A 19,743-nucleotide genomic window follows, 5' to 3' on the forward strand; every position below is an offset into this window, starting at 1 on the left:
CTGGGCACTGTTGAATCCAGGAGAACCATGTGGGCTGCAGCCAAGGCAACGATACGGGGCAGCTCATGCGGGACGTGGCGTTAGCAAATAAAGAACGAAAAGAGCGACACCACTGGAACTTGACATCCGTCGTCTTGCACGACAATATACTCAACACCCTTCTCTTCCAGTGCGTCATTGTCTGGAATGCGCCCGTATGGCCCTTAATGAGTTATACACCTCCCAGGCCGAGTACGTCCTACAGCGTCTACAGGGGAGGCACTATGAACAAAGCATGAAGGCCGGCCTGTTACTTGCAGCTCAGCTTCGTCAGAGCACAGCTGCTCTTGCTATTCCTGCTATTTGTACCTACTCAGGAGATGTACTCACACACCCGCAGGCGATGGCCAATGAGTTTGTGTCCTTCTACTGGCATCTTTATACACCGGAGACAACCTCTAGCCCTGTTCAGATTACAGCTTTTCTTGCTGATCTTGACTTACCCTCTCTATCAGACGATGAGGGCAGTCTCCTGGATGGAGAAATTAGCAGACTGGAAATAGAGAGGGTCATCTCTGACCTCCCCTACCACAAATTGCCCAGGGAGGATGGATTCCCCACAGAATTTCATAAATGAGTGGGTGAAGAGCCTGCAGGACCAAGACTTTGGGAGCCATCTCCAACAATGCCACCATAGCGATTATACCAAAACCTGGGAGAGGCCCCCTGCTCTGCAGCAGTTATCAGCTCATCTCTCTCCTAAATGGCGATATCAAAATCTTAGCCAGTATCTTAGCAAACCGGCTACGTAAAGTCATACATCCCTGATCCACCATACTCAGGTGGGGTTTGTACCGGGCTGAACCTCCAGAAATCACCTGCATACTCTGTGCCACACCCTATGGGCCTCCAGGGATCTGCCAGAGACTGCGCTGGCCTTGTCTCTGGGTGCTGAGAAGGCGTTCGATCGTATAGCGTGGCCCTATCTGTTTGCTATGCTGGGAAGATTTGGTTTGAGAGACCGATTTATATCTATGATACGACTGATGTATGATCAACCCATGGCACGAGTTAACTGTGGAGGTTTCCTCTCGGACCCTTTTCCCATCCGCAGAGGGACGTGACAGGGATGCCCTCTCTCGCCTCTTTTGTTCCTGTTGGTGATGGAAAGCCTTGCCGCAGCCATCCGCTCCTTCCCCTCAATAAAGGGCCTCACTTTGTCGGATGGCATCTCCAAACTATACTTATACGCCGACGATGTTCTTCTAACTTTAACGGACCTCGAGCGATCTCTGCCAGCCTTACTGGAGATCATCAATAGGTTTGCGCCCCTCTCTGGCTACGTATTAACTGGGACATGAGCAAGGCGCTTCCTCTCTCGTATGTGACCACAAAAGCCACACTCCTCGGCTTCCCATTTTGATGGACCCCGAGACGTCTCAAATATTTGGGGGTGTTGGTCAATCAAGGCCTGGTGCACATGGTGGTGGACAATCTGGATCCCCTTGTCACGCACATGAAACTTGATTTTGAAAAGTGGAACCATCTGCGCCTCTCCATGTGGGGCAAGACACAGGATGGTCACAGTGTCTCATTTCACCTATGTCTCAGGGCTCTTACCCGTACAAGTGCCTCTCTCTACTCTGCGGAGCATTGACACTCTCTTCAGAGCCTTTGTGTGGGGCTCCACGCGGGCACGCTTGGCACCAGCTAAGCTGCTAGCGCGCTGCTCCGACGGGGGAATGGGACTCCCCTCAGTGGAACATTATGCACTTGCACTACATTAACACAATTGGCCCACACACTGCCCGGAGAGCCGGACCCGCCACAGTGGGTAGCTCTGGAGAGGGTGTTGCTTTCCACAGATGGGGGATTTGGAGGGCTCTATCGTGAGGACCTCTCATCTTCTGGCATGGCTAATCCGATACTGAGGGCGACCCAGGTGGCCTGGCGTAGGGTCCACCGCCTGTTCAGGGTCTAATCCTCTCTTGCACGCCCAGGCCCCCTTATGGAACAACAATGGCTTACGGATAGGCAGTGAGGTGCTCAACTGGCCTCGATGGCTCAGGGTCGGTATCCTTGATCTTGCTCAGGTTCTAGAGGGTGGTGCGCTTAAACCCTTCACCAATCTGCAGAAGAAATTCAATCTTCATTTGCAGCAGGAATGTAGATATTTAGAATTCAAACATTGCCTGCAACAGGGTGCTGACACCATCTGATGGGGACTCCAGACCTTGCCTGTGGTGACCTTCCTGAAGACATGGGGGCAGCACAAGGGCGTCATGGCAGGCCTCTATGAGGCCATCACTCAGCAGTTATACTCACAACCTCTTCTGGACAAACTAAGGTTACAATGGCAGGACCGCCTGCAGCGGACGTTTGATAAGGAGGACTGGGTGGACATCCTGGAGGCCTTGGACAAGGGCACCCGAGAGGCCCAATTAAAGTTTTGCCTCTTCAAGGTGCTGCATGACTGGTATTGGTCCCCAGCAGAGCTGCACAGGATGGGACTTCTTTCTGCATGCAAAGTGTTGGCGTTGTACAGAGGCATGCTGAGATTTGATACATATTTTAATTGATTGCCCAACGGTCCGGCCTTTGTGGGCAGTTGAGGGCTCCACTCCCCCTTCTCTTATCATAGTGCATGATATGACCTCTCTCCCGGCCCTGCCCAGACCGCACAGACGACTGTTACACATGGCGTTAGCAACCGCAAAAATGTGCATTCTCCGCCATTGGCGATCAATGACCTCCCCATCCCCGGAGGAATGAATTGTAGCTATGAGCCGCATAGCCACGCATGAGAGAGTCATCTACAACCTGCAGGACCATGCTCAGATATTTAAACAGGTGTGGACCCCCTTCGTCACTGCAGGACTGACATAGGCTACCCGACACCACCCTTACTTGCTGCGGACCGCCCCTCGTCTCCCATGTCTCTCAATTACATCCCTAACAGCTTCTCACTGAGATTACAACTATAAGCAGAACGAGACCTACGATCAAAGTCAAAGCCTTGGTTATTGAATCTCTATTCCTCTTGAGACTTTAGCTTTTAGTCCCCACCTCTCCCTCCCATACGAAAGCCTCACCTTGACATGCTCATCCTCCCCTCCTTCCTCCCCTTTTTCCCTCCCCCTCCTGTATGTCTGCCTTTACCCCTCTTACCCCTCCCCCTTAAACACTGATGGTATCTACCTCGGTCCTCTTTTCTCTACAGAATTCGCTGACACCTGTGGCACATCCTCATCCTGTTTAATATCTCCTCCCACCTCCCTATTCTCCGCTGTCCTCCTGCTATTACTACCCTTCCCCCCTTCTTTCTTTCTCTCTTTCTCTTTCTCCTTTTCCTCTTAGAGATTTGATCTTAGTCCTCCCCTCCCTTGCAAGATCCCCTCATAGTTGCACCTTACTGAGTCACAGCTGTTGTTCAAGGCACCAATCGCTGCCCATGTCAGGGGAATGCCTAGGTACAAATGGTCCCAGGTGTTCTATTTTATTTTGTTATTTTGATATTGTGATATCTCAATATTCTGATATCCTGATATTCTGATCTCTGACATGAAGGCACACGCCTTATATTGGCGTTATAATGTAAATCGACGTTACAGTGTGCTTCAGACCTACGCCCCATTTCAGTGAGAACTGACATTTCTGACAATGCGTCACTAGGCTGCTTTGTACCACCATCGTCCTATCGCTCCCCCTCTTCACCCTCCCTTTTCTCCCCCCTTCTGAGTTCCCTCACTTTTCCTTCTTTTAATTCCGAAACTTAGATTTCTCTCTCTCTTGTTGTTTCATTGTATTTGTCCCTTTCTTATGAATCAGAAGTATGGTTGATTGTGTTTCATTGTTTCATTCGATTCCTTTTCAATAGGATCCATTATGTGTCATTTCTTGTTCATGCTGGGACCTCGGTCCCTCTTTAGTTCAGTATCATCTTGCGGTATTAATAAAGAATTTCAACACAAAAAAATGATAACCCTCGTAAATGCAGCCCTTTTTGTTGAGCCCAAGAATGGAAGAATATTTATGGCTAGTCTGGACTAAAACTTTCACACCTGTTCTAACTTGGGGAACTAAAGATAGTTGATGGTCAGTATGGACTGTCAGGTTGTTAATGGGTAGATCTGGTTCATTCTGTAAGTAATTCTGGCCAAGAAAACAGAGGTGAAGATGGAATAGATTCTCCATTTTGGATATTTCATTTTTTCCACCACTGAAAATTGATTTACTCACCTTTATCCCCACATGAAGCTATTTACTCTCTCTACTCTAGGTTATGAGGGGGTAGAACACAAGAACCCTCACTTTGAGATGGTGCACGCTTCCTGATTTACAAGAACGGGCAGCACGAAGCCTCAGGATGATGGCAGTCTAATTTCCGCCTTTCAAGATTGCATCTTTGAACTTGCTACAAATGATGGTTATGGAGTAAAATGGCAATCAGCAGTAAAGTTGACAGCCGTAGACTTCACGGAGATGACAACAAAAATAGAGAAGCCTGGAGTGCTGCACTACTAGTTGGAATGCTGATCTGAAAATGCCTGGTAATAAGGGTGTCCGTCTAACCCGAGCTAAATGTACTAGGCAAGTAGCAAAGTAGCACAGTGGCACTGAAAAAAAAGGCAACAAACTGAAGTAGGAAATAAGAAAGGACCATTTGGAACTGAAAGACTGTTGGAAATATGGAAGAGTAAGAGAGTGCTTGCTGAGGGGTAATCAAGGAGAACAATGTGGAGCAGTGGTGAGCAGGAGGACAATTAAGGATGCAAAGAGGAGCGGGAGAGCTTCTGTACTGCAACGAAAAGCTGTGTAACACTGACAGTTGGAGCTAAACTCCTTTTTTAAGTGTGCCGATACTTCAGCATGTTCAAGTGATCATGGTTTTCTTAAAAGGAATTTGCTGTAATCCATTTCCTGACAAGGACACATGTGTAAGACCCAGACACTGTTACCCCATGCATACACAGTTGATCTAATCTTTCCGGAAAGAACACAGCATTCAGTAGTCTTCTGTATTAGTCATGTACTTATGCTGGTGCCTACTACATGTGCCTGGGTGACAACAGCTTATTCTGTGCTTGGTGTGGTTGCTGATGAAGGCTCTTGTGTGAAGGCAATGATTCCATGATTAAAAATTGTTGTCAACGAGAGGACACGATCTCTGTGACAAAGTAAGAATGTGGGAAAAGAGCCTAGCAACTACCTTCTTCCAGATGCACCCTTAGTTCTGCTCTGCTTTCCTACTAGGCTACCTTCTGCCTCTCTCCTTTTGCTTTACTTTTCTCTGCTCTCTGCTCCACTACTGTCGATTAGTGCTCCTTTTCCTTGTTTCTCTCTCACTATGCTCTCTCTCTCACTTTCACTCCCCCCCTCTCGCTCCCCTGCCGCTGCTGGGCCTGCGGCCCGCCCCCTTTTTGAGCTCTGCCCCCTTTTTCATGCCGTTTTTCATCCTCCTCTCGCCTCCCAGCTGTCCCCCCCCAACATCCCTACTTAATGACAGCTGCTGCGTGGCTGTGCAGCGGATGCGCGCAGCACGCACGCTGCTGGCACACCAAAGGCAAGCCTGTCTGCACCTGTCCGCACCGTGACCGCGACCAGCGCCAGAACCCCTGGCTCCCGTCCCCCCACACCGCCGCCACTCACGTCTTCCCTATGACCCCACCACCATCTGTGCCCTCAACACGGCCGCTCTCCCCCATGCCTTCAAGCCTCCCCGCAGACCACCCGTGGACCCTTCTCCTGCCGGAACTGCACCTTCACCAGCCTCCACGGCAACGACACACCCACCAAGGCAGGGCACAGCCATCTCAGATGTATCCTTCTAAACACCCGCTCCGTCCACAAGCACACAGTAGAACTATGGAATCTACTTGACGTCGCCTTCCTGACCGAGACCTGGATGAACCCCTCCTCAGCGCCTGACATCGCCATAGTCATCCCGGACGGCTACAAGATCACCTGCCGGGACTGCCCCAACAAACCAGGAGGAGGCATTGCCATCATCCACAAGAACAACCTCAGGATCACGACCAACACCGAAGACACCGTCAGCACCGCCGAAATCCTGCACTTCCAAATCTACACTGACCCAAACACCACCCTTCAAGGGACCCTCGTCTACAGGCCCACAACAGCAGTTCAGCGACTCCATTATCGACATCATCAGCACGCACGCTTTCACATCCACTGACTACATACTCCTTGGAGACTTAAACTTCCACCTCGAGAACACCAATGACAACAACACCACCACCCTGCTCGACAACCTCTCCAACCTTGGGCTCAAGCAGCTCGTCAAGACACCAACCCACTCCACAGGACAACCACTCTACCCTATTTTCTCCACCAGCAATCACGTCTCTTTCAGCCACACCACCGAACTCCACTGGACAGACCACTGCTGCATCCACTTCTCCTTCAAGAAACCCACAACACACCACCACCTACAACGGATCCCCCACTGCAGTTGGAACAAGCTCACTGAAGACCAACTTATCATGGCCCTCTCCCAGAACCCACCCATCGACACCACCGACACTGATGCAGCGGCCTGCAACTTCAGGCAATGGGTCAACACCTGTGCCAATACTCTCGCCCCAATCAAGAATCCCTCCAATAGATGCACTGACAGAAAGGTCTTCTGGTTTACCGCCGACCTCCACGAATCTAAGCAAAGCTGCTGAAGACTCGAAAGAAAGTGGCGCCAGGATCAAACTCTGGACAACAGCACTGCCTTCAAAAACTCCATCCACAGACACCACCAACTCACTTGAGCCGCCAAAAGAACCGCCTTCAAAGACTGAATCCACAACAACGCACACAGCCACAAGAGCTCTTCAACGTCGTGAAGGAACTCTCCAACCTCAGCTCCAATGTCAATGACATCCCGCCATCCCAAGACCTCTGCGACTCCCTAGCCTCCTACTTCCACCGCAAGATTGCAGACATCCACGACAGCTTCAGCACCTCCGGCAACCACCAACACCACAGATTCACCTGCGACCAACCTCCTGCTCTCCTGGACCCCCGTCAATGACAACGACACCATCGAAATCATGAACACCATCCACTACGGCTCTCCATCTGACCCCTGCCCTCACCACATCCTCAACAAAGCAAGCTCCATCATCGCACCCCAGCTACGGAAGATCATCAACAGCTACTTCAAGTCCGCCACCTTCCCGGAGAGTTGGAAACACGCCAAGATCAATGGCCTCCTCAAAAAACCCAAGGCGGAACCAAAGGACCTCAAGAACTTCCAGCCTATCTCCCTGCTCCCCTTCCCAGCAAAAGTCATTGAGAAGGCCGTCAACAGACAACTAACCTGCTTCCTAGAGGAGAACCGCACCCTGGACCCTTCCCAATCTGGATCCCGCAGCAACCACAACACCGAAACCCCCTCATCGCCGCCACCGAAGACATCAGCACCATACTGGACAGCGGCGAAATCGTGGCCCTCATCCTCCTGGAGCTCTCTGCCGCGTCCGACACTGTCTGCCACCACACCACACCCTACGCTCATGCCTCAGCAGTGCTGGAATCCGCAACAGAGCCCTGGACTGGGTCACCTCCTTTCTCACCAGCAGAGCCCAGAGAGTCCACCTCCCCCATTCCACTCGGAGGCCACCAAAATCATCTGCAGCGTACCCCAGAGTTCGTCCCTCAGCCCGACCCTCTTCAACGTCTACATGGCCCGCTCGCTAACATCGCCCGATCCCATAACCTCAACATCATCTCATACGCCGACGATACCCAGCTGATCCTCTCCCTTACCAAGGACTCCACCAAGACCTACCTCCACAAAGGAATGAAGGCCATCGCCGAATGGATGAAGAGCAGCTGCCTCAAACTCAATTTGGACAAGACAGAAGTCGTTATCTTAGGCTCCACCCCCTCAACATGGTATGACTCCTGGTGGCCTGCCACTCTCAGAACTGCTCCGACTACCACCGACCACGCACGCAACCTAGGATTCATCTTAGACCCCTGACTATCCATGACCCAGCAAGCATCTCCTCCTCCTGCTTCAACACCCTCCGCATGCTCCGAAAGATCTACAAATGGATACCCAACGAAATCAGAATAACAGTCATCCAAGCCCTCATAAGCAGCAAACTGGACTATGGCAATGCCCTCTACGCAGAAACCACGGCCAAACTCCAGAAGAGGCTGCTACGCATCAGGAACGCCTCTGCACGCCTCATCCTGGACATCCCCTGCCACTGCCACATCACAAACCACCTGAAAGACCTGCACTGGCTCCCAGTCAACAAGAGAATCACCCTCAAACTCCTCACCCACGCTCATGAAGCACTGCACAACACCGGACTAGAATACCTCAACAAACAACTCTCCTTCTACACCCCGACCCGGCATCTCCGCTCCGCTGACCTTGCCCTCACAACTGTCCCCCACGTCCGCAGAGCTACAACCAGCAGTAGATCATTTTCACACCTTGCCGCCAAAACGTGGAACACTCTTCCCACCCACCTGTGCCAGACAAAAGACCTCCTTACCTTCAGGAAAGTTCTCAAGATCAGGCTGTTCGCGCAGAGGCAGCATCCCCCCGCCTCCATCTCCCCCTTCCCTCCTCACCCTCGAGGGTGAGTAGTGCGCTTTACAAATCCCCTGATTGATTGATTGATTGATTAGTTGGGTGTCATCTATTCGGTGCTGAAAGTCCAGTCCAGTTAAAAATCCAGCAATATATCCTTTAAAAACAACGGATAAACTTCAGAGCCTTGTGACAGTACAAGAACTAACCTCCCTCACCATGGAATAATTATCTTAATCACTAATCCTGGTCTATAGCAGATTCTAGCCAAGCATTGGATGTACCTCAGATCCATGGGGAACAGTTCACCTTCTCCAGAATAACACATTGACCTATTGAATAATAGGACATGGACAGGTTCAATTAAAAAAAACCAGTCTCTGTACCATTTCCCAGTTGAACCCCTAATTAACATTTACTTAGTAAGTAAAACTTACAAACATGCTGCTTGATCGTTTCATCTACCACTCTCTCCAACACTTGGTCAATACCAGCAAATACAATTTTGGTCTTAAATTTGCAGTCATCTATGGGAAGACCTTTTTTGTAAGGTGGGGCACACTAGCTGTTTTAAGCTGTTGTGAGCCAACAGGGCCTCACTCATGGAGACAGAAAGAAAAAATTAGAATTCCTGACTAAAGAATATCCATATTTTGTCATGGATTATAATTACCTTGTGTTGTAAAGCAAGAGTCTCAGCCCGCCACCAAACTCTGTGAAGCCAGTAACATCAGCAACAGGTCAGAGGGATCAGTAAGCTAACTGACCCCCTAGCACCTCGATGTTACGATTTTCATTATTGTAGTTTTTATAACACATCTTTTTTGCCTTTTCCAATTCCTAATTAAGCTGCAAGTGCTTCCTGCAGCAAGCCTTCTCTTCAAATTCTCTCTTCCTCTACCTTCTTTCTGCCATTCTACACATCTGCCTTTGATGATAAATGGACAAGCCAAACCAATGTTTAGACTTAAGCCTATCAGATAGACTGGCTGCTTCAGACAGAAACACTAATATCTTCAAAGTTTCTCTTTACCATGTCCCCAAATCATGAAACAAAGTATTGAGCCTGTCAGTGCTTAGTACGTAGTTGTCTTAATTTTGGCGGTTGCACTCCTGACTGACTGTTTTCATTCTTGACTAAATGTGTTTGCTTTCCAGCTCTGCCATTTCGTTACTTAAATAAAATATCTTTTTAGATCTTGTGATTTCCTCTCTGCCAGCACAAGCATTGCATACACTAAGAACAGTGGTGATTTGGTTAAGATGGCTCTCTCTTTTTTTGTATCAGTGACAGACCTGCTCCCCAGTTTACCACCCAGTCTGGTTGATGCTATTTAGTTTTTGCTGCCTATAAGCCTTTTTTCACTTGAGACACAACACAGTCTTTGTGTAATCGGGGAATAGCTCTGCTACATGTGTCTGTATGTTGTGTGTTCTGAGAGAGGTGGGGGCCATAGATTACATGCAGGTGAGGAGGACCTCTTCAGCGCATGTTGTAGGTGTGCCCCTAAGGTTTTGTTATGTGTGTGTGTGTGTTTGTATTTGGGTGAGACACTGAAAGAGACCGAAGGATCCGTGCAGTCTTCCATACCTTGCAAAACACTTATACAGCGCTTCTTTAAAAGTTCAAAACTGGCGTAATTTGCAAACATGGACCACTTTTAGCTATCAAGTTCACTAATGATGGCCACTTTTATTTTCGGTGCCCTGGCCTATTTTCAGTCCGAGTTCGACCCTGACTTTGAATACTTGTATGTATCATTCTCTCTGATCAGCCATATTGTTGTTAGATTTTCCTTCTGTTTAATACAAAGCATTCTCATACCCTTTGGTCTTGTTTCAAACTGTGTAAAACCTCCCATGAATAAAAAAAGAAAAATTCCATGATGGATTTAACTGTCTCACCAGTCTGCGGTATTCCCAAAACAACATGCATCATATACAGCAGACTTCATCCATTGGTCTTTTCACTTGCCATTCCGATGTATTTTCTCCCACAACAGCCTACAGCATGGGGCAGTGCCCCTCCCCCCTCCCACCACATTTACCTATTGTCTCCCTTCACTTTGGGCAAAGTCTCTGCACAGTATTCATGTATAAATAAAAATAGCTAATTTCTCTTCAAGACAACGGTAGCTCAATGTGTGTTTGTGTTTTATATTACATTTAACTACCAGCTACTTATTTTGCTTGTTGTCCTTTTTAAGGTTTATGCTATAAAATGCTTATATCATCGTACATTGTAGCTGCCTTTGATTTTTTAGCTTGTTTCATAGATGATTTGTTCATGTCTCCTTCACAAATAATAAAAAATAAATGATGCATCTCAGAGTTGTTCTTTGAAATCAATCAGTAGTTACAGCCACAATGATTAATAGTCTTTAGACTTTAAGGGCCATATTTATACTTTTTGACGCTAAACTGCGCTAACGCAGTTTAGCGTCAAAAAGTTTTGCGCCGTCTAACGCCATTCTGAAGCGCCATGCGGGCGCCGTATTTATGGAATGGCGTTAGACAGCGCAATCAGACCGGCGCTGCCTGGTTTGCGTGGGAAAAAACCACGTAGACCAGACAGCGCCGGCGTAGGGGGAAAATGGCGCATGGGCGTCTTAAAATGGGGCAAGTCAGGTTACGTCGAAAAAATCGTCTTAACCCGACTTGCGCCATTTATTTTCGACGCCCATCCCCCATCAACATGACTCCTATCATTGTAAAGATAGGAGTCATGCCCCCTTGCCCAATGGCCATGCCCAGGGGACTTCTGTCCCCTGGGCATGGTCATTGGGCATAGTGGCATGTAGGGGGGCACAAATAAGGCCCCCCTATGCCACCAAAAAAAAATATAAAAAATAAAAAATTATACTTACCTGAACTTACCTGAATGTCCCTGGGGTGGGTCCCTCCATCCTTGGGGGTCCTCCTGGGGTGGGCAAGGGTGGCAGGGGGGGTCCCTGGGGGCATGGGAGGGCACCTGTGGGCTCATTTTGAGCCCACAGGCCCCTTAACGCCTGCCCTGAGCAGGCGTTAAAAAGTGGCGCAAATGCGCCGTTTTTAGCCACGCCAACTCCCGGGCGTCTCTTTTGCCCGGGAGTATAAATACCACGTAAAGGCCTGGGAGTCATTTTTTAGACGGGAACGCCTCCCTTGCATCTCATTAACGCAAGGAAGGGGTTCACGCTAAAAAATGACGCACATTCCGGGAACTTTGGCGCTATTCGCCTCTAACGCCATAGTATAAATATGGCGTTAGTTGGCGTTAGTTTTGCGTCGAAATTGCGTCAAAAAAAACGACGCAATTTCGGCGCAAACGGAGTATAAATATGGCCCTAAATGTTTAGTGAAAGCATAAGGTGGCCACTTTTAGGTAATGGCATATTTTTTTCCTTCTTATTTTTGTAACCGATGCTTCCAATCAAATTCTTTAAAAAAAATTAACCTTTGACCAGCAGGGTCATGTTTTGCCTCTGCTTGTTTGTTCTGCCTTGAAAACACTGCAAGTTGTACCATTTCCTTTGGATGATCAGAAGTGCCAGACAGCATGTTTCAAATTCAGTACTTTCACTTATCAAATTTAAATCTCAGACTGTAAACAAGGTTTCCAGATTATGTAGACCACTCATCGACCCTACATTTATTCCCAAATCAGAAAACCAGTAGGATTGTGGGATAGCGTGAATCGTGAAACCTTTTTTATTTATTTTACTTTCACTTCCAAGTCTGTTGTTTAAACTTGCGTTCTGCTTCGCTGCTGTAAATCCTCACTAGGGGACTTCAGCCTATTCATTCATGCTGCTGGTGTGGCAGCTGGTCTGCGGCAAAGGGCCGCTCTGACATTCAAAATCTGGACTCCTAGCCTCTGGGTTGGATGCAGGAAAGTTCAGCTGCTCTTTTTCCGACAGGAGATGAGCTATCTCCAGAGCGCGGGATGCCTCGGTGATGGGCAGCTAGTAGACGGATTTCACCCCAGCGGCCGTTTCGGAGGGAACTCTGTCCTGGTGACCAAATGCCAAGGCCTTCATATGAGGTGAAGATGGAAGCAGGCCGCGAGGCCTGTGACCAGAGGGTTGATTGGCTCCTACGGGACCTGCTCTTTCCATCCTTCTGGTGAGCACGCACGTACAGAAATGACACACTGGAGCGTTCTGTGCAGTGATCCAAGAGTGGTGCCTAGGAGATGAACGAGTGAGGCGATCTGACAGAAGCATGTTGAGGAAAATCCTGTGAGACGGGTGGAGTGAAGCTCGCCGGGAAGATCTGCCACTGTGCTACATATTTATATGTATATACATATGGTGAAGATAAAAAGAGGCCTTTTCTGCATTTGTTAGTGGAGAGAGGTATGCCAGAAAGATCTGCAACTAAACTATAGATCTTATGAAATATGTTTTTTTCTATGAAAGTTGCAGCAGGCTCTCTATGTATCTAAATTCTAGTCAGCGAAGGCTGCTGCTCTTGGTGTCATTGTGTATGTGTCTCCAGGGGTACTTAGGCGCAGCGCTGTTGATATAGGAGTTGCCTTTACGTGGTCAGTGATATGCACCTCCTCTGCCCTCGGAGCGTATGAGTCTACATTAAGTGACCTCTGGGGAATCCTTCCAGCTCAGGGAAGAAGTTCACTGTGAAAACTCAGTAGGTGTAAAATGGCAGAGAAGAAGGCCAGGTCTCAAAAATGCTTAGTCTGGGACTGTCATAATGAAAGTCAGAATGTTCATGTACTTTTGAAGGTGCAAGAAATTAATTTCATTGCAATACAATAATACCCAGATCAACATACACATATACTCATGGTGATAGTAACAAAGTTTGGGGGCAAATTGTACTGCATAGATACAATGCTCACTGCAGAGCAGAGAGCGTGGCATCCTACCTTGGTAGGGCTGTGGGCAGACCGGATGGGCCTGTGTTATAATTCCACACAGTTCCTCTTCCGAGTGTTGTAATCACCTCAGCAATTACTGGTGCCTGCTGCTCGTTCAGCACAACTTAAAACACTGCAAGGACCTTTCTAATACGCTGTCCCCTGAGGCATCATTAAAACCTTCAGCCACAGAGAGGTGCAGCATCGAGCTCGTCAGAACTACAGCTGACTTTCCAGTCGTGTTTCCATTTATCCAGACTCAAATCTACAGGCGTTAAAGGAACCAATAGGATCAATATGCCACTAGCCCCCAGTATACTGGTGCACTTCTCTGCACGGCTAAATTAACCCTACAGATTTTGCAAGCATCCTCAGAGATAGGCAGATTAGCCCCTGAGTTCTCATACTCAGAACTCATTTGCTATAAACTATCCATGCCAGTGAAAATACATTTGGCCCAATAATAGTCCAGTAGATATGGCACATTTCTGTTGACTCCCTTTCACACAAAGAAAAGCAAAATTTTTGCTTGCTATCCTGCTTGAAATGTTCATAAATATGCCACTAGGTGGCTAGAGGAGATTAAGGGCTTAATTACGACCCTGTGGCCGGTGGTAAGCTGGCGGTAACACCACCAACAGGCTGGCGGTATTCCGCCAGCTATTAAGACCGTGGCGCAGAAGCCACGGCCATACCACCGGCCCCTTCAACATACCACTAGGCTTCCACCTGGCGGTCATAATCCCCAGGGCAGCGGTGCAAGCACCACTGCCCTGGGGATTATGAGACCCCGACCGCCAGCCTGTCCACGGCGGTAAACACCGCCATGGAAAGGCTGGCATTAAGGGGGACTCGGGGTGCCCCTTGGGGCCCCTGCACTGCTCATGCACTTGGCATGGGCTGTGCAGGGGCCCCCAGGCACAGCCCCATCGTGCATTTCACTGCCCGAATTTCGGGCAGTGAAATGCGTGATGGATGCTACTGCACCCGCTGCACATCAACATTGTCGCCAGCTCTATTATGAGCAGGCTGCAATGTTGATGTGACTTTTCCGCTGGACCAGTGGACGAAAACACTGTTACTGTCCGCTGGCCCAGCCGAAAAGTCATAATAGGGAGCCAGAGATACCGCCAGCACTGGCGGTATACTGGCACCCGCAGCTTCGGCGGTCTTTGGCTAAGACCGCCAAAGTTGTAATGAGGGCCTAAGTGCACTGGATGCCCCTTGTATACGAACAACAATTCACGGCCTCTTTTCTCTGTACAAACCCCCTCCAATATCACTGACTGATACCTGTCCCCATTAGGCTGATGCTCTTGTGTCTCCTTCTTTTCTGATTATTGTGTATAGTCACATGACCTCCTGTCTGCTTCACATATTAGTAAAACCATTAGATTAAAAATTAAATAAATCTCATTGTAGTGATTTAATGTAATGAGACACAATCACTTTAATTGAGGCAACTACTTTAACATTGCCTTTCATGTGGACAACGGACTTCCAAATGAGGGAAATGCTTCCTCTCCCCTCCTCACTCTAGTGGGCACCTTAAGCTTCATTTCAACCAAACTTTTACATCTTCCCATTTTGATGGCTACAAACTCCATTGTAGAGACCATTTGAACAAACCAGGAGGTGGCATCGCCATTATACACAAAAACACCATTAAGGTCACCACCAACACACACAACACCCTCGACAGCGCAGAACACATGAACTTCCTAATTCACATAAACAACAACACCACCCTCAGAGGAACCCTCATCTACAGACCACCAGGTCTTCGCCCCCCTTCTGTGACGCCATTGCTGACACCATCAGCCCTCACGCCCTCACGCCCTCACGCCCTCACGTCTACAGACTACATCCTCCTTGGTGACTTTAACTTTCAACTGGAGAACCCCCATGACCACAACTCCACATCCCTTCTAGACAACCTCACGAACCTCGGACTCAAACAACTGGTCACATCACCCACCCACTCAGCAGGACACACACTAGATGCAATCTTCACCTCAAGCAACCACATAACCTACACTCACACCACCGAACTCCACTGGACTGACCACCACTGCGTCCACTTCTCCTTCTCCAAACCCCCCACACACCACCACCAACACACCACACCCTACCGCATGTGGGACAAGATCCCCACAGAACACCTGAACGCCCAACTCGCACAGCACCCTCCAACATCAACAGCCCCAACATTGCTGCCCATAACCTCACACAATGGATCACAATCTGCGCAGACTCACTTGCCCCTCTTAGAAGAAACATCACCACCCGCAATATCAAGAACGCCCCCTGGTTCACCACTGAACCTCCAAGCGTGAATGCCGCAAAACAGAGATAGCTTGAAAACAGTAACCCTCAACCACCAACTTCTCCACCCTCAAAACTACCATACGCAAACATCACTAACTCATACACGCCACCAAAAGGGCATACTACAAGGAACGCATAGACAGTAACTCACACAACAGCAAGGAACTCTTTACCATCATCAAACAGCTCTCCAAACCCAAAGCCAGCAACATCGACCCCACTCACACACAACACCTCTGCGACTCCCTCTCCAACCACTTCCACCTCAAAATCTTAGACATACACAACAGCTTCCCACCACAGGCACTCAACACCCCCACCACCGACACGATCAGCAACGACTCATCCCCCCAACCTACTACTCACCTGGGCAACAATGAAGAAACTGAAAAAACAATGAATTCCATCCACTCGGGCTCCCCCTCGGACCCCTGCCCCCACCGCATTTTCAACAAACCTAGCCCAACCATCGCACCCAAGCTTTGCGCCATAATCAACAGCTTTTGACGAAGCCACCTTCCCAGACTCCTGGAAGCACGCAGAAGTCACTGCACTCCTGAAAAAGCCCAAAGCAGACCCTGATGACCTCACCAACTACCGCCCAATTTCGCTTCTCCCCTTCCCCGCCAAGGTCGCTGAAAAACTAGTGAACACCCGCCTGTCTCACTTCATTGAGGAAAGCAACGCACTCGACGCCTCCCAGTCTGGATTCTGCAAGAACCACAGCACTGAGATCGCCCTTATTACTTGTACTGACGCCATCAGAACTAGAGTCGACAAGGGCGAAACCGTCGCACTCATCGTCCTGGACCTCTCCACTGCCTTCGATACTGTCTGTCACCAAATACTCCGCACACGCCTCCACAACGCAGGCATTCAACACAAGGCCCTAGACTGGCTTGCCGCCTTCCTCACCAAAAGAACCCAGAAAGTCAGCCTCCCTCCCTTTCACTCCACAACCACCAAGATCATCTGCGGAGTCCCCCAAGGGTCCTCCGTCAGCCCCACCCTTTACAACATTTACATAGCCCCGCTCTCCAACATCCTCCAACCACACGGAATCACCATCATATCCTACGCAGACGACACCCAGCTCGTCATCTCACTCACACGAAACCCTACCACAGCCAAAACCAACCTCCACGCGGAACTCCTTGACACCGCTAAATGGATGACAGCAAACCACCTCAAGCTAAACTCCAACAAAACCGAAATCATCATCTTAGGCCCCAACAAAACTATATGGGACGACTCTTGGTGGCCCACCGAAGGATCCCCACCAATGCCCGCAAACCACGCACGCAACCTCTGCATCATCCTAGACCCTTCCCTTTCCATGACCCAGCAAATCAATGCCATCCCTGCCTCCTGTTTCGCCTTGAGACCCTTACGGGTGAGTAGCGCGCTCTATACATTTTTTGATTGATTGATTGATTTTGGAAAAGGAGTGCATGGGGCTCAGTTTTTGGGCATATCCACTAGGGGTGATGCCTTGTTCCTTCTCACATATGCTGAATGGCTAAGGCTTGCTGATTTTGAACTCATGAAGCATTTGTTGGAGACCCTTATTACATCTGATGATGAGTCTCTTGCCACCATCTAATGTGACGAGGTGCCACATCACCTAGTCTTCTGTATTGAGACTTCCCATACTCGTATGAACACTTGGGAGGTTTTCAGACACAATGGGCCTGATTATGAGTTAGGCAGCTGATTTTACCCGTCCACCGAACTTCTGACAGGGAGGTTGCCGCCATTGTGGCTACCTCCCCGTCTGGCCCAATACGAGTTTCCCGCTAGGTCAGCGGGAGGAAATTGAGTTTCTGTCCGCTGGCCTAGCAGAAAACACCCAACAGTATTGTCTCCTGCTCGTAATTAAGCCGGCGGCAATGCGGTAGGATGTAGAGTGCACTAGCACCCTCACAATGTTCACTGTCTGCTTGCAGTGCTGCCCTGGCGGATTAGGAAGGCAATGACAACTAATTCTGGTGTTGCTGACGGTCTGACCACGGCACAACTGCCGTGGTCGTAATATGGCACCATGAGATCGCCAGGTTCGTAATGATTCCCGATGTGCCAAAATCCAAGCTCATTTTTTTATGGTTACCGAATGTACTTTTAGGAGAAGAGAGAATACAAGGAAACTGGCTCTTGGACATCGTCTCGTATTATGTAGGTGTAGGAAGTTGGCTCTGTATGTACTATTTCAAAGTAAGAAATAGCATGCACAGAGTCCAAGGGTTCCCCTTAGAGATAAGATAGTGGCAAAAAGAGATAATTCTAATGCTCTATTTTGTGGTAGTGTGGTCGAGCAGTAGGCTTATCAGAGGGTAGTGTTAAGCATTTGTTGTACACACACAGGCAATAAATGAGGAACACACACTGAAAGACAATTCCAGGCCAATAGGTGTTTGTATAGAAAAATATATTTTCTTAGTTTATTTTAAGAACCACAGGTTCAAGATTTACAAACAATACTTTAAATGAAAGGTATTTCACTTAGGAACTTTAGGAACTTTGAATTAGCAAAATAGCATATACAGTTTTCACACAAATGGCAATAAGCTATTTTAAAACCGGACACTGCAATTTTCAACAGTTCCTGGGGGAGGTAAGTGTTTGCTAGTTTTGCAGGTAAGTAAACCACCTACAGGGTTCAAAGTTGGGTCCAAGGTAGCCCACCGTTGGGGGTTCAGGGCAACCCCAAAGTTACCACACCAGCAGCTCATGGCCGGTCAGGTGCAGAGGTCAAAGTGGTGCCCAAAACGCATAGGCTTCAATGGAGAAGGGGGTGCCCCGGTTCCAGTCTTCCAGCAGGTAAGTACCCGCGTCTTCGGAGGGCAGACCAGGGGGGTTTTGTAGGGCACCGGGGGGGACACAAGTCAGCACAAAAAGTACACCCTCAGCGGCAAAGGGTCTCTTCAGCAATGCAGGCACGCAAGGGGGGGCTCCTTGGGGTAGCCACCACCTGGGCAAGGGAGAGGGCCACCTGGGGGTCGCTCCCGCACTGGAGGTCGGATCCTTCAGGTCCTGGGGGCTGCAGGTGCAGTGTCCTTACCAGCCGTCGGGTCTTTGAAGCAGGCAGTCGCGGTCAGGGGGAGCCTCGGAATTCCCTCTGCAGGTGTCGCTGTGGGGGCTCAGGGGGGTCAACTCTGGCTACTCACGGGCTCAAAGTCACCGGGGAGTTCTCCCTGTAGTGTTTGTTCTCCACAAGTCGAGCCAGGGGCGTTGGGTGCAGAGTGCAAAGTCTCATGCTTCTGGCGGGAAACGTGTGTTCTTTCAAAGTTGCTTATTTTTTGCAAAGTTGCAGTCTTTGTGGAGCAGAGCCACTGTCCTCTGGAGTTCTTGGTCCTAATAGATGCAGGGTAGTCCTCTGAGGCTTCAGAGGTCGCTGGACCCTGTGGAACGCGTCACTGTAGCAGTTCTTTTGAAGTGGGGAGACAGGCCGGTAGAGCTGGGTCCAAAGCAGTTGGTGTCTCCGTCTTCTGTGCAGGTTTTTCAGCTCAGCAGTCCTTCTTCGTCTTAGGTTGCAGGAATCTATCTTGCTGTGTTCTGGGAGCCCCTAAATACTCGATTTAGGGGTGTGTTTAGGTCTGGGGGGTTAGTAGCCAATGGCTACTAGCCCTGAGGGTGGCTACACCCTCTTTGTGCCTCCTCCCTGAGGGGAGGGGGGCACATCCCTAATCCTATTGGGGTAATCCTCCATCTGCAAGTTGGAGGATTTCTAAAAGTCAGAGTCACCTTAGCTCAGGACACCTTAGGGGCTGTCCTGACTGGCCAGTGACTCCTCCTTGTTTTTCTCATTATCTCCTCCGGCCTTGCCGCCAAAAGTGGGGCTGGGGCCGGAGGGGGCGGGCAACTCCACTAGCTGGAGTGCCCTGGGGTGCTGTAACAAAGGGGGTGAGCCTTTGAGGCTCACCACCAGGTGTTACTGTTCCTGCAGGGGGAGGTGAGAAGCACCTCCACCCAGTACAGGCTTTGTTACTAGCCACAGAGTGACAAAGGCACTCTCCCCATG

Source organism: Pleurodeles waltl, chromosome 3_1, assembly GCF_031143425.1.
Source record: "Pleurodeles waltl isolate 20211129_DDA chromosome 3_1, aPleWal1.hap1.20221129, whole genome shotgun sequence".
NCBI classification, from domain to species: Eukaryota; Metazoa; Chordata; class Amphibia; order Caudata; family Salamandridae; genus Pleurodeles; species Pleurodeles waltl.